This window comes from Arachis hypogaea, chromosome 15 (genome assembly GCF_003086295.3).
Source record: "Arachis hypogaea cultivar Tifrunner chromosome 15, arahy.Tifrunner.gnm2.J5K5, whole genome shotgun sequence".
NCBI lineage: Eukaryota > Viridiplantae > Streptophyta > Magnoliopsida > Fabales > Fabaceae > Arachis > Arachis hypogaea.
Genome location: NC_092050.1, coordinates 124,769,881 through 124,785,214, shown reverse-complemented (window position 1 = coordinate 124,785,214; position 15,334 = coordinate 124,769,881). Strand labels below are relative to the sequence as shown.

Here is a 15,334-nt window from a genome sequence, read left to right as displayed (position 1 = left end):
TTTCTTATCTTTTTCAAAACTACCTAACTAACTCTCTCTCTCTCTAATTTTCGAAAATATCTTCCCTCTTTTTCAAAATTTCTTTTTAACTAATTATTTTAATTTTTTATTTTAATTTTTGAAAATTACTAACCTTTTTCAAAAACTATTTTCGAAAATCACTAACTCTTTTTCAAAAATAATTTTCGAAAATTCTCTCTCTCTCTGAGTTCAGATTTTCTCTTCTTCATTTCTTCTACTCACATAAGGGAACCTCTATGCTTGGGCAAAAAGGATCTCTATTATTATTATTTTTCTGTCCCCTCTTTTTCATATGAGCAGGAGCAAAGACAAGAATATTCTTGTTGAAGCATATCCAGAACCTGAAAGAACTCTGAAGAGAAAACTAAGAGAAGCTAAATTACAACAATCCAGCAAGCACCTGTCAGAAATTTTTGAACAGGAAGAGGAGATGGCAGCCGAAAATAATAATAATGCAAGGAGGATGCTTGGTGACTTTACTGCACCAAATTCCAATTTACATGGAAGAAGCATCTCTATCCCTACCATTGGAGCAAACAATTTTGAGCTGAAATCTCAGCTAGTTTCTCTGATGCAACAAAACTGCAAGTTTCATGGACTTCCATCTGAAGATCCTTTTAAGTTCTTAACTGAATTCTTGTAGATATGTGATACTGTTAAGACTAATGGAGTAGATCTTGAAGTCTACAGGCTCATGCTTTTCCCATTTGCTGTAAGAGACAGAGCTAGAGTGTGGTTGGACTCTCAACCCAAAGATAGCCTGAACTCTTGGGATAAGCTGGTCACGACTTTCTTAGCCAAGTTCTTTCCTCCTCAAAAGCTGAGCAAGCTTAGAGTGGATGTTCAAACCTTCAGACAGAAAGAAGGTGAATCCCTCTATGAAGCTTGGGAAAGATACAAGCAGCTGACCAAAAAGTGTCCTTCTGACATGCTTTCAGAATGGACCATCCGGGATATATTCTATGATGGTTTATCTGAGCTATCAAAGATGTCATTGGATACTTCTGCAGGTGGATCCATTCACCTAAAGAAAATGCCTGCAGAAGCTCAAGAACTCATTGACATGGTTGCTAATAACCAGTTCATGTACACTTCTGAGAGGAATTCTGTGAGTAATGGGACGCCTATGAAGAAGGGAGTTCTTGAGATTGATACTCTAAATGTCATACTGGCTCAGAATAAAATATTGACTCAGCAAGTTAATATAATTTCTCAGAGTCTGAATGGAATGCAAGCTGCATCCAACAGTACTCAAGAGGCATCTTCTGAAGAAGAAGCTTATGATCCTGAGAACCCTGCAATAGCAGAGGTGAATTACATGGGTGAACCATATAGAAACACCTATAACCCCTCATGGAGAAATCATCCAAATCTCTCATGGAAGGATCAACAAAAGTCTCAACAAGGCTTTAAAAATGGTGGAAGAAACAGGTTTAGCAATAGCAAGCCTTTTCCATCATCCACTCAGCAACAGACAGAGAATTCTGAGCAGAACCCATCTAGCTTAGCAAATTTAGTCTCTGATCTATCTAAGGCCACTGTAAGTTTCATGAATGAAACAAGGTCCTCCATTAGAAATTTGGAAGCACAAGTGGGCCAGCTGAGTAAAAGGATCACTGAAATCCCTCCTAGTACTCTCCCAAGCAATACAGAAGAAAATCCAAAAGGAGAGTGCAAGGCCATTGACATAGTCAACATGGCCGAACCTAGAGAGGAAGGGGAGGACGTAAATCCTAGTGAGGAAGACCTCCTGGGACGTCCAGTGATCAATAAGGAGTTTCCCTTTGAGGAACCAAAGGAATCTAAGGCTCATCTAGAGACCATAGAGATTCCATTAAACCTCCTTATGCCATTCATGAGCTCTGATGAGTATTCCTCTTCTGAAGAGAATGAGGATGTCACTGAAGAGCAAGTTACCAAGTACCTTGGTGCAATCATGAAGCTGAATGCCAAATTATTTGGTATTGAGACTTGGGAAGATGAACCTCCCTTGTTCACCAATGAACTAAGTGATCTGGATCAACTGAGATTGCCTCAGAAGAAACAGGATCCTGGAAAGTTCCTAATACCTTGTACCATAGGCACCATGATCTTTGAAAAGGCTCTGTGTGACCTTGGTTCAGGGATAAACCTCATGCCCCTCTCTGTAATAGAGAAACTGGGAATCTTTGGGGTGCAAACTGCTAAAATCTCATTAGAGATGGCAGACAATTCAAGAAAACAGGCTTATGGACAAGTAGAGGACGTGTTAGTAAAGGTTGAAGGCCTTTACATCCCTGCTGATTTCATAGTCCTAGATACTGGGAGGGATGAGGATGAATCCATCATCCTTGGAAGACCCTTCCTAGCCACAGCAAGAGCTGTGATTGATGTTGACAGAGGTGAACTAGTCCTTCAATTGAATGAGGACTCCCTTGTGTTTAAAACTCGAGGTCATCCTTCTGTAAACATGGAGAGGAAGCATAAAAAGCTTCTCTCAAAACAGAGTCAACCAGAGCCCCCATAGTCAAACTCTAAGTTTGGTGTTGGGAGGCCACAACCAAACTCTAAGTTTGGTGTTGAACTCCCATATCCAAACTCTAAGTTTAGTGTTGAGGAGTCTCAACAATGCTCTGAACATCTGTGAGGCTCCATGAGAGCCCACTATCAAGCTATTGACATTAAAGAAGCGCTTGTTGGGAGGCAATCCAATTTTTATTTATCTAATTTTATTTTTCTTGTTCTTTCATGTTTTATTAGGTTCATGATCATGTGGAGTCACAAAATAAATATAAAAATTGAAAACAGAATCAAAAACAGCAGAAGAAAAATCACACCCTGGAGGAAGACCTTACTGGCGTTTGAACGCCAGTAAGAAGCATCTGGCTGGCGTTCAACGCCAGAACAGAGCATGGTTCTGGCACTGAACGCCCAAAATGGGCAGCATCTGGGCGTTTGAACGCCAGAATTGCACCCTGGAGAAGAGCTGGCGCTGAACGCCTAGAACAAGCATGGTTCTGGCGTTCAACGCCAGAAATGGGTAACAAATGGGCGTTCAACGCCCAAAACAAGCACCAATCTGGCGCTGAACGCCCAGAGTTGTGTGCAAGGGCATTTTGCATGCCTAATTTGGTGCAAGGTTGTAAATCCTTGAACACCTCAGGATCTGTAGACCCCACAGGATCACCTTAAGATCTGTGGACCCCATAGGATCCCCACCTACCTCCACTCACTTCTTCTCACCCCTCTTTCACACAATCCCATAAACACTCTTCCCCAAAACTCTTCACCAATCACCTCAATCTCTCTTCCCTATCACCACTTCACCACTCACATCCATCCACTCTTCCCCATAAACCTACCTCATAAACCCCACCTACCTTCAAAAATTCAAAATTAATTACCCCCTCCCTTCCCTATATATAGCCCTCCATTCTTCCCCATTTTCACACAACACAACCCTCTCTTCTCTTCTTGGCCGAATACACTACTCCCCCCTCTCCTCCATATTTTCTTCTTCTTCTTCATCTATTCTTTCTTCTCTTGCTCGAGGGCGAGCAATATTCTAAGTTTGGTGTGGTAAAAGCATAAACTTTTTGTTTTTCCATTACCATTGATGGCACCCAAGACCGGAGAATCCTCTAGAAAAGGGAAAGGGAAGACAAAAGCTTCCACCTCCGAGTCATGGGAGATGGAAAGATTCATCTCCAAAGCTCATCAAGACCACTTCTATGATGTTGTGGTCAAGAAGAAGGTGATCCCCGAGGTCCCTTTCAAACTCAAGAAAAATGAGTATCCGGAGATCCGACATGAAATCCAAAGAAGAGGTTGGGAAGTTCTAACAAACCCCATCCAACAAGTCGGCATCCTAATGATTCAAGAGTTCTATGCCAATGCATGGATCACTAAGAACCATGATCAAAGTAAGAACCCGAATCCAAAGAACTACATTACAATGGTTCGGGGGAAATACTTAGATTTTAGTCCGAAGAATGTAAGGTTGGCGTTTAACTTGCCTATGATGCAAGGAGATGCACGCCCCTACACTAGAAGGGTCAACTTTAATCAAAGGTTGGACCAAGTCCTCATAGACATATGTGTGGAAGGAGCTCAATGGAAGATTGACTCCAAAGGCAAGCCGGTTCAATTAAGAAGACTGTACCTCAAGCCTTTGGCTAGAGGATGGTTGGAGTTCATCCAACGCTCCATCATCCCCACTAGCAACCAATCTGAAGTTACTGTGGATCGGGCCATCATGATTCATAGCATCATGATTGGGGAGGAAGTAGAAGTTCATGAAGTCATCTCCCTTGAACTCTACAAAATAGCCGAAAAGCCCTCTCCTTGGGCAAGGCTAGCTTTTCCTCATCTTATTTGCCATCTATGTTACTCAGTTGGAGCTTTCATAGAAGGAGACATTCCCATTGAGGAAGAGAAGCCCATCACTAAGAAAAGGATGGAGCAAGCAAGAGAGCCCATTCATGGATCTCAAGAGACGCATGAAGCTCATCACCATGAGATCCCGGAGATGCCTCAAATGCATTTTCCTCCACAAAACTATTGGGAGCAAATCAACACCTCCCTAGGAGAATTAAGTTCCAACATGGGACAATTAAGGGTGGAACATCAAGAGCACTCCATCATCCTTGATGAAATAAGAGAAGATCAAAAAGCAATGAGGGAGGAGCAACAAAGACAAGGAAGAGACATAGAAGAGCTCAAGAACATCATTGGTTCCTCAAAGAGAAAAACGCCACCATCACTAAAGTGGACTCATTCCTTGTTCTTACATTCTCTGTTTTTCGTTTTCTCTATGTTAAGTGCTTATCTATGTTTGTGTCTTCATTACATGATCATTAATATTTAGTAACTTTGTCTTAAAGTTATGAATGTCCTATGAATCCATCACCCCTCTTAAATGAAAATTGTTTTAATTCAAAAGAACAAGAAGTACATGAGTTTCGAATTTATCCTTGAACTTAGTTTAATTATATTGATGTGGTGACAATGCTTTTTGTTTTCTGAATGAATGCTTGAACAGTGCATATGTCTTTTGAAGTTGTTGTTTAAGAATGTTAAATATGTTGGCTCTTGAAAGAATGATGACAAGGAGACATGTTATTTGATAATCTGAAAAATCATAAAAATGATTCTTGAAGCAAGAAAAAGCAGCAAAGAACAAAGCTTGCAGAAAAAAAAATAGGCAAAAAAAAAAAAAGAGAAAAAGTAAGCAGAAAAAGCCAAAAGCTCTTAAAACCAAGAGGCAAGAGCAAAAAGCCAGTAACCCTTAAAACCAAAAGGCAAGGGTAAATAAAAATGATCCCAAGGCTTTGAGCATCAGTGGATAGGAGGGCCTACAGGAATAAAATCCTGGCCTAAGCGGCTAAACCAAGCTGTCCCTAACCATGTGCTTGTGGCGTGAAGGTGTTAAGTGAAAACTTGAGACTGAGCGGTCAAAGTCAAGGTCCAAAGCAAAAACAAAGTGTGCTTAAGAACCCTGGACACCTCTAATTGAGGACTTTAGCAAAGCTGAGTCACAATCTGAAAAGGTTCACCCAATTATGTGTCTGTGGCATTTATGTATCCGGTGGTAATACTGGAAAACAAAGTGCTTAGGGCCACGGCCAAGACTCATAAAATAGCTGTGTTCAAGAATCATCATACTGAACTAGGAGAATCAATAACACTATCTGAACTCTGAGTTCCTATAGATGCCAATCATTCTGAACTTCAATGGATAAAGTGAGATGCCAAAACTATTCAAGAGGCAAAAAGCTACAAGTCCCGCTCATTTAATTGGAGCTATGTTTCATTGATAGTTTGGAATTTATAGTATATTCTCTTCTTTTTATCCTATTTGATTTTCAGTTGCTTGGGGACAAGCAACAATTTAAGTTTGGTGTTGTGATGAGCGGATAATTTATACACTTTTTGGCATTGTTTTTAGTGTATTTTTAGTAGAATCTAGTTACTTTTAGGGATGTTTTCATTAGTTTTTATGTTAAATTCACATTTCTGGAATTTACTATGAGTTTGTGTATTTTTCTGTGATTTCAGGTATTTTCTGGCTGAAATTGAGGGACTTGAGCAAAAATCAGATTCAGAGGTAGAAGAAGGACTACTGATGCTGTTGGATTCTGACCTCCCTGCACTCAAAGTGGATTTTCTGGAGCTACAAAACTCAAAATGGCGCACTTCTAATTGCGTTGGAAAGTAGATATCCAGGGCTTTCCAGCAATATATAATAGTCCATACTTTGGCCGCGTTTAGATGACGTAAAAGGGCGTTGAACGCCAGTTCTATGCTGCTGTCTGGAGTTAAACGCCAGAAACACGTCACAAACCAGAGTTGAACGCCAGAAACACGTTACAACCTGGCGTTCAACTCCAGAAAGAGCCTCTGCACGTGTAACATTCAAGCTCAGCCCAAGCACACACCAAGTGGGCCCCAGAAGTGGATTTATGCATCAATTACTTACTTCTGTAAACCCTAGTAGCTAGTTTATTATAAATAAGACTTTTTACTATTGTATTAGACATCTTGGGACGTCTAGTTCTTAGATCATGGGGGCTGGCCATTCGGCCATGCCTGAACCTTTCACTTATGTACTTTCAAACGGTAGAGTTTCTGCACTCCATAGATTAAAGTGTGGAGCTCTGCTGTTCCTCAAAGATTAATGCAAAGTACTACTGTTTTTCTATTCAATTCAACTTATTCCGCTTCTAAGATATTCATTCGCACTTCAACATGAATGTGATGAACGTGACAATCATCATCATTCCCTATGAACGCGTGCCTGACAACTACTTCCGTTCTACCATTAGATTGAATGAGTATCTCTTGGATCTCTTAATCAGAATCTTCGTGGTATAAGCTAGATTGATGGCGGCATTCATGAGAGTCCGGAAAGTCTAAACCTTGTCTGTGGTATTCCGAGTAGGACTCTGGGATTGAATGACTGTGACGAACTTCAAACTCGCGAGTGCTGGGCGTAGTGACAGACGCAAAAGGAGGGTGAATCCTATTCCAGTATGATCGAGAACCTCAGATGATTAGCCGTGCTGTGACAGAGCATTTGGACCATTTTCACAAGAGGATGGGATGCAGCCATTGACAACGGTGATGCCTCCAGACGATTAGCCATGCAGTGACAGCGCATCGGAACATTTTCCAGAGAGGATAAAAAGTAGCCATTGACAACGGTGATGTCCTTACATAAAGCCAGCCATAGGAAGGAGTAGGATTGATTGGATGAAGACAGCAGGAAAGCAGAAGTTCAGAGGAACGAATGCATCTCCATACATTTATCTGAAATTCTCACCAATGATATACATAAGTATTTCTATATTTATTTTCTGTTTATTTATTATTAATTTTGAAAACTCCATAACTATTTTATATCCGCCTGACTGAGATTTACAAGGTGACCATATCTTGCTTCATATCGACAATCTCTGTGGGATCGACCCTTACTCATGTAAGGTTTATTACTTGGACGACCCAGTGCACTTGCTGGTTAGTTGTATCGAAGTTGTGAATGAAAAACAATTTATTAAGACGTGCGCACAGAGTTTTTGGCGTCGTTGCCTGAGATCACAATTTCGTGCACCACTACTTTATGAGTCTTGGCCGTGGCCCTAAGCACTTTGTTTTCCAGTATTACCACCGGATACATAAATGCCACAGACACATAACTGGGTGAACCTTTTCAGATTGTGACTCAGCTTTGCTAAAGTCCCCAATTAGAGGTGTCCAGGGTTCTTAAGCACACTCTTTTTTTTGCTTTGGACCTTGACTTTAACCGCTCAGTCTCAAGTTTTCACTTGACACCTTCACGCCACAAGCACATGGTTAGGGACAGCTTGGTTTAGCCGCTTAGGCCAGGATTTTATTCCTTTAGGCCCTCCTATCCACTGATGCTCAAAGCCTTGGATCCTTTTTATTACCCTTGCCTTTTGGTTTTAAGGGTTATTGGCTTTTTGCTCTTGCCTTTTGGTTTTAAGAGCTTTTGGCTTTTTCTGCTTGCTTTTTCTTTTTCTTTCTCTCTTTTTTTTCGCAATTTTTTTTCTGCAAGCTTTGTTCTTCACTGCTTTTTCTTGCTTCAAGAATCATTTTTATGATTTTTCAGATTATCAATAACATTTCTCCTTTTTCATCATTCTTTCAAGAGCCAACATATTTAACATTCATAAACCACAATATCAAAAGACATATGCACTGTTCAAGCATTCATTCAGAAAATAAAAAGTATTGTCACCACATCAAAATAATTAAACTAGTTTCAAGGATGAATTCGAAACCATGTACTTCTTGTTCTTTTGTAATTAAAACATTTTTCATTTAAGAAAGGTGATGGATTCATAGGACATTCATAGCTTTGAGACATAGACACTTAAATACTAATGATCATATAGTAAAGACACAAACATAAAGCATAGTAAACGAAAAATAGAAAAATAAGAACAAGGAGATTAAGGAACGGGTCCACCTTAGTGAGGGTGACGTCTTCCTCTTCTTAAAGAACCAATGGTGCTCTTGAGCTCCTCTATGTCTCTTCCTTGTCTTTGTTGTCCATGAGTGAGCTCTCTTGTTGTGCAGTCAAATGCTCTACTACTGAGCTATGGACCCTTGAGATGAATCTCTCCATCTCCCATGACTTGGAGGTGGAAGCTTTTACCACACCAAACTTAAAAGGTTTGCTCGTCCTCGAGCAAAAGAATAAAGAAAGAAGGGGATCCTGTGGGGTCCACAGATCCTGAAGGGTCAAGGATGTATCATCCCTGCTCCTATTAGGCGTGTAAACGCCCTTGCAGTGCAATCCTGGCGTTTAAACGCCAGACTGCTGCCTGTTTTTGGCGTTAAACGCCCAAAGGTAGCCTGTTTCTGGCGTTTAACGCCAGGTTGATGCTTGTTTCTGGCGTTTAAACGCAAGACTGTTCTTCCTCCAGGGTGTGCTATTTTTGATGCTGTTTTTCATTCTGTTTTTAATTTTTCAGTTGTTCTTGTGACTTCACATGATCATCAACCTAAGGAAAACATAAAATAGCAATAGAAAATAAAGAGATATAGTTAAATAACATTGGGTTGCCTCCCAACAAGCGCTTTTTTAATGTCAATAGCTTGACCTTACTGAGCTTTTAATCTAGTCTCAGCCTTGAGCATTCTTGCTCAACATTGCCTTCAAGATAATGCTTGACTCTCTGTCCATTAACAATGAACTTCTTATTAGAGTCAATGTCTTGAAGCTCCACATAGCCATATGGTGACACGCTTGTAATCACATATGGTTTCCTCCACCGGGATTTCAATTTTTCGGGGAATAATCTGAGCCTAGAGTTAAATAACAGAACCTTCTGTCATGGTTCAAAGACTCTAGGTGACAACTTTCTGTCATGCCAACTTTTTGCTTTCTCTTTGTAAAGCTTAGCATTTTCGAAAGCAGTGAGTCTGAATTTCTCTAGCTCATTCAGCTGGAGCAATCTTTTTTCTCCAGCTAATTTGGCATCATAGTTTAGGAATCTGGTTGCCTAGTAGGCTTTATGCTCCAGTCCCACGGGCAGATGACAGGCCTTACCATACACAAGCTGGTATGGAGAGATCCCTATAGGAGTCTTGAATGCTGTTCTGTAAGCCCACAGAGCATCATCCAAGCTTCTTGCCCAATCCTTTCTACGGGTACTTACAGTCCGTTCCAGGATTCTTTTTAGTTCTCTATTAGAGACTTCAGCTTGCCCATTTATCTATGGATGATATGGAGTTGCCACCTTGTGGCTAATTCCATACCGGACCATAGCAGAATAAAGTTGTTTGTTGCAGAAGTGAGTGCCCCATCACTGATTAGTGCTCTAGGGACACCAAACCTGCTGAAGATATGTTTCTGGAGGAACTTCAGCATTGTCCTAGTATCATTAGTGGGTATGGCAATGGCCTCTACCCATTTGGATACATAGTCGACTGCCACCAGAATATAAGTGTTTGAGTATGATGGTGGAAAAGGCCCCATGAAGTCAATACCCCATACATCAAATAACTCAATCTCCAAGATTCCTTATTAAGGCATGGCGTAACCATGAGGCAGATTACCAGCTCTCTGGCAACTGTCACAGTTACGTACAAACTCTCGGGAATCTCTATAGAGTGTAGGCCAGTAGAAGCCACATTGGAGGACCTTGGTGGCTGTTCGCTCACCTCCGAAATGACCTCCATATTGTGACCTATGACAATGCCATAAGATCTTCTGTGCTTCTTCTTTAGGCACACACCTACGGATTATTCTGTCTGCACATCTCTTAAAGAGATAGGGTTCATCCCACAAGTAGTACTTTGCATCAGTAATTAATTTTTTCTTTTGTTGCCTACTGTAATCCTTGGGTATGAACCTTGCAGCTTTATAGTTTGCAATGTCTGCAAACCACGGTATTTCCTGAATGGTGAACAAATGCTCATCTGGAAAGGTTTCAGAGATCTCAATAGATGGAAAGGACTCCCCTTCTACTAGTTCTATCCGGGACAGATGATCAGCCACTTGGTTTTCTGTCCCTTTTCTGTCTCTTATTTCTATATCAAACTCTTGCAGAAGCAACACCCATCTTATGAGCCTGGGTTTTGAATCCTGCTTTGTAAGTAGATATTTAAGAGCAGCATGGTCAGTGTACACAATCACTTTTGATCCTACTAAGTATGATCTAAATTTGTCAATGGCATAAACCAGTGCAAGCAATTCTTTTTCTGTGGTTGTGTAACTTCTCTGGGCATCATTTAAAACACTACTAGAATAATAAATGACATGCAGAAGCTTGTCATGCCTCTGCCCCAATACTGCACCAATGGCATGGTCACTGGCATCACACATTAGTTCGAATGGTAATGTCCAGTATGGTGCAGAAATAACTGGTGCTGTGACCAGCTTAGCTTTCAGAGTTTCAAACGCCTGCAGACACTCTGTGTCAAACACAAATGGCGTGTCACCAGCTAACAGGTTGCTTAGAAGTTTTGTAATTTTTGAAAAATCCTTTATAAACCTCCTATAGAATCCTTCATGCCCCAGAAAGCTTCTGATTGCCTTAACATTGGCAGGTGGTGGTAATTTTTCAATTACCTCTATCTTAGCTTGATCCACCTCTATTCCTTTATTCGAACTCTTATGCCCAAGGAAAATCCCTTCAGTCACCATAAAGTGACATTTTTCCCAGTTTAAAACCAGGTTAGTCTCTTGGCATCTTTTCAGAACCAGTGTCAGGTGATCAAGACAGGAGCTGAATGAGTCTCCATATACTGAGAAGTCATCCATGAAGACTTCCAGAAATTTTTCCACCATATCAGAGAAAATAGAGAGTATGCATCTCTGAAAAGTTGCAGGCGCATTACACAGCCCAAATGGCATCCTTCTGTAGGCAAATACTCCAGATGGACATGTGAATGTTATTTTCTCTTGATCCCGGGGATCTACTGCAATTTGGTTGTAGCCTGAATAGCCATCCAAAAAGCAGTAATAATCATGACCTGCTAGTCTTTCTAGCATCTAGTCTATGAATGGTAAAGGAAAATGATCCTTTCTGGTGGCTGTATTAGGCCTTCTGTAGTCAATACACATGCGCCACCCTGTAACTGTTCTTGTAGGAACCAGTTCATTTTTTTCATTATGAACCACTGTCATGCCTCCCTTTTTGAGGACAACTTGGACAGGGCTCACCCAGGGGCTATCAGAAATAGGATAAATAATCACAGCCTCTAGTAACTTGGTGACCTCTTTCTGCACCACTTCCTTCATGGCTGGATTTAGCCGCCTCTGTGGTTGAACTACTGGCTTAGCATCGTCCTCCAATAGGATCTTGTGCATGCATCTTGCTGGGCTGATGCCTTTAAGATCACTTATGGACCACCCAAGGGCTGTCTTGTGTGTCCTTAGCACTTGAAGTAGTGCTTCCTCTTCCAGGGGATTTAAAGCAGAGCGTATGATCACCGGAAAAGTGTCACCTTCTCTCAGAAATGCATATTTCAGGGATGGTGGTAATGGTTTGAGCTCGGGTTTAGGAGGTTTTTCCTCTTCCTGAGGAAGTTTCAGAGGCTCTTTCAATTCTTCTGAATCCTCCAGATCAGGCTGAACATCTTTAAAGATGTCTTTCAGCTCTAATTCGAGACTCTCAGCCATGTTGATCTCCTCTACTAAAGAGTCAATGAGATCAATTTTCATGCAGTCTTTTGGTGTGTCTGGATGCTGCATGGCTTTGACGGCATTCAACTTAAACTCATCCTCATTGACTCTTAGGGTTACTTCCCCCTTTTGGACATCAATGAGAGTTCGTCCAGTTGCTAGGAAGGGTCTTCCTAGAATGAGAGTAGCACTCTTGTGCTCCTCCATTTCCAACACTACAAAGTCAGTGGGGAAGGTGAATGGCCCAACCCTGACAATCATGTCTTCAATCACTCCTGATTGGTATTTAATGGAGCCATCAACAAGTTGGAGACATATCCTGGTTGGTTTGACTTCTTCAGTTAAACCAAGCTTTTTGATAGTGGATGCAGGTATTAGGTTGATGCTTGCCCCAAGATCACATAAAGCTGTCTTGGTGCAATCACCCTCTAATATGCATGGTATCATAAAGCTCCCAGGATCTTTAAGCTTTTCTGGGAAGCTTTTCAGAATGACTGTACTGCATTCCTCAGTGAGGAGAACTCTTTCAGTTTCTCTCCAATCCTTCTTATGACTCAAGATCTCTTTCATGAACTTGGCATAAGAGGGTATTTGCTCAAGTGCCTCTGCAAACGGAATCTTTATTTCAAGAGTCCTGAGATAGTCTACAAAGAGAACAAATTGCTTATCCTACTCCTCTTGGAGGAGTTTTTGAGGATAAGGCATCTTGGCTTTGTATTCCTCAACCTTGGTTGCTGCAGGTTTATTTCCTACAAAGGTGGTTGGAGAAGCCTTTAGAGGGGTTGTTATCAGCAATTGTGTGTGTCTGATCCCTCACTGGCATTTGAATGCCAGGGTTGGAAGCTTGATTGGCGTTGGACGCCAACTTCTTACATGTTTCTGGCGTTTGAACGCCAGAACTGAGCTTCCATTGGGCGTTTGACGCCAGCTCCTTGCCTGTTCCTGGCGTTTTAACGCCAGAACTGTGCGTGGGTTGGGCGTTTAACGCCAGCTTTGCATCCTTTTCTGGCATTTGAATGCCAGAGTTATTCCTCTCTGGGCTCTTACTGTCCTTAGAGGGATTTTGGATAGTATTTTGCTCATCCTCTGTCAGTTATTCTTTTCTTGGCTTTCTGCTACTCTGAAGTGAGGTATTTAATGTTTTCCCACTTCTTAATTGAACTGCCTGACACTCGTCTGTTATCTGCTTTGATAACTGCTGTTTTGTCTGATTCAACTGTGCTTCCATATTTTTATTAGCATTTTTAGTGTCTTGTAGCATCTCCTTGAATTTTGCTAGCTGTTTTGTTAGAAAACATAATTGTTGATTGAGTTTAGCAACTTGTTCTGGAGGACCAAGCTCAGTAAATACTGCTTTGGCTTCTTCTTTCATGGAGGACCCCCTACTTATGTACAGATGCTGATTTCTAGCAACTATATCAATAAGCTCTTTAGCCTCTTCAATAGTTTTTCTCATGTGTATAGATCCACCAGCTGAGTGATCTAGAGATACCTGAGCTCTTTCTGTAAGCCCACAGTAGAAGATGTCTAATTGTACCCACTCTGAAAACATTTTAGAAGGGCATTTCCTTAGCATCCCTCTGTATCTCTCCCAGGAATTATAAAGGGATTCATCACCCTCTTGTTTAAAGCCTTGGATGTCCAACCTTAGCTGTGTCATCCTTTTTGGAGGGAAATATTGATTCAAGAATTTTTCTGATAACTGTTTCCATGTTCTTATGCTTGCTGTGGGTTGGTTATTTAACCACCTTTTAGCTTGATCTTTTACAGTAAATAGAAACAGTAACAGCCTGTATACATCCTGATCTACCTCCTTGTCATGTACTGTGTCAGCAATTTGCAAGAACTGCGCCAAAAACTCAGTAGGTTCTTCCTGTGGAAGACCGGAATACTGGCAATTTTGCTGCACCATGACAATGAGCTAAGGATTTAGCTCAAAATTGCTTGCTTTGATGGGAGGTATACAGATGCTACTCCCATATTCAGCAGTAGTGGGGTTAGCATATGACCCCAGAGTCCTTCTGGACTGTTCATTTTCACTTAGGTCCATGATGGAGAAAGGGAGATGATGCGGATTGCAAATAAACTTTTTTTTTGAAAACCAAAATTAAAATAAAATAAAATAAAATAAGTGAAAAATTGACTATAATTTTGAAAATTAGAAGAAAAAGAAATAAAATAAAAGTGAAAACTAAATTAATTAATTAAAAAGATTTGAAAAAGATGTGGGTGAGGATTTTCAAAAAAAAATGGAGAGAAATTGGTTAGGAAGTTTTGAAAAAGATATGTCTTAAAATTAAAGATACTTGTAAGAAAATAAAATAAAATAAAAAAGAAAAGATATGAAAAAGATTTGATTTTAAGATTTGAGATTAGAAAAGATAAGCTAGGTAAGAGAAGATAAGAAATTTAAATTAAAAAGTTTTGAAATTTGAAAATTAAAATTTGAAAATTGAATTTTGAATTTTCGAAAAAGTCAACAATATAAGATAAGGATTTGAAAAAGATTTAAATTTTGAAAAGATTTGATTTTTAAATTTGAAAATTAAATTTTGAATATTAAATTTTGAAATTTGAATTTTGAAATTTGAATTTTGAAATTTGAAATTTGAATTTTGGAAGTTGAAATTTGAAATTTGAAATAAGATAAGATAAGATTTTGAAAAAGATATGATTTTTTTGAAAAAGATTTGAATTTGAAATTTTAAAACTAAGATAAGATAAAAAAAATTTTTAAAATAAAATCTGAATTTTTAAAAGGAAAATTCAAAAAATCAATTAAAATAAAGGAAAAAGATATTTTTGAATTCAATGAGGAAAGAGAAAAACAATAAAAGACACAAAACTTAAAATTTTTAGATCTAATGCTCCTTATTTTCGAAAATTTGGAGGAAAAACACCAAGGAACACCAAACATAAAAATTTTAAGATCAAAACGCAAGAAAGACTCAAGAACACCTTGAAGATTCACAAGAACACGAAGAACAAAAAATTCAAAGACTCAAAGGACTCAAGAACATAAAAAAGAACACCAAACTTAAAATTTTTAGAAAACCAAAAATAAATTTTTGAAAATTAAAACTGACAAGAAAACACCAAATTTAAAACTTGACACAAGATTTAATCAAAGAAAAATTATTTTTGAAAAGATTTTAGAAAGAAAGACTCAAAGGAGCAACT

At 39.6% G+C, this 15,334-nt stretch overlaps 1 non-coding gene across 1 annotated transcript; it reads right to left on the bottom strand.

Annotated features, from left to right (window-relative positions):
* Positions 1-847: 847 nt before the first annotated feature.
* LOC112753279 (small nucleolar RNA R71) lies at positions 848-955 on the bottom strand. Its single transcript, XR_003177672.1, has one exon. It is a non-coding gene; the product is annotated as a small nucleolar RNA R71 (small nucleolar RNA).
* Positions 956-15,334: the final 14,379 nt, after the last annotated feature.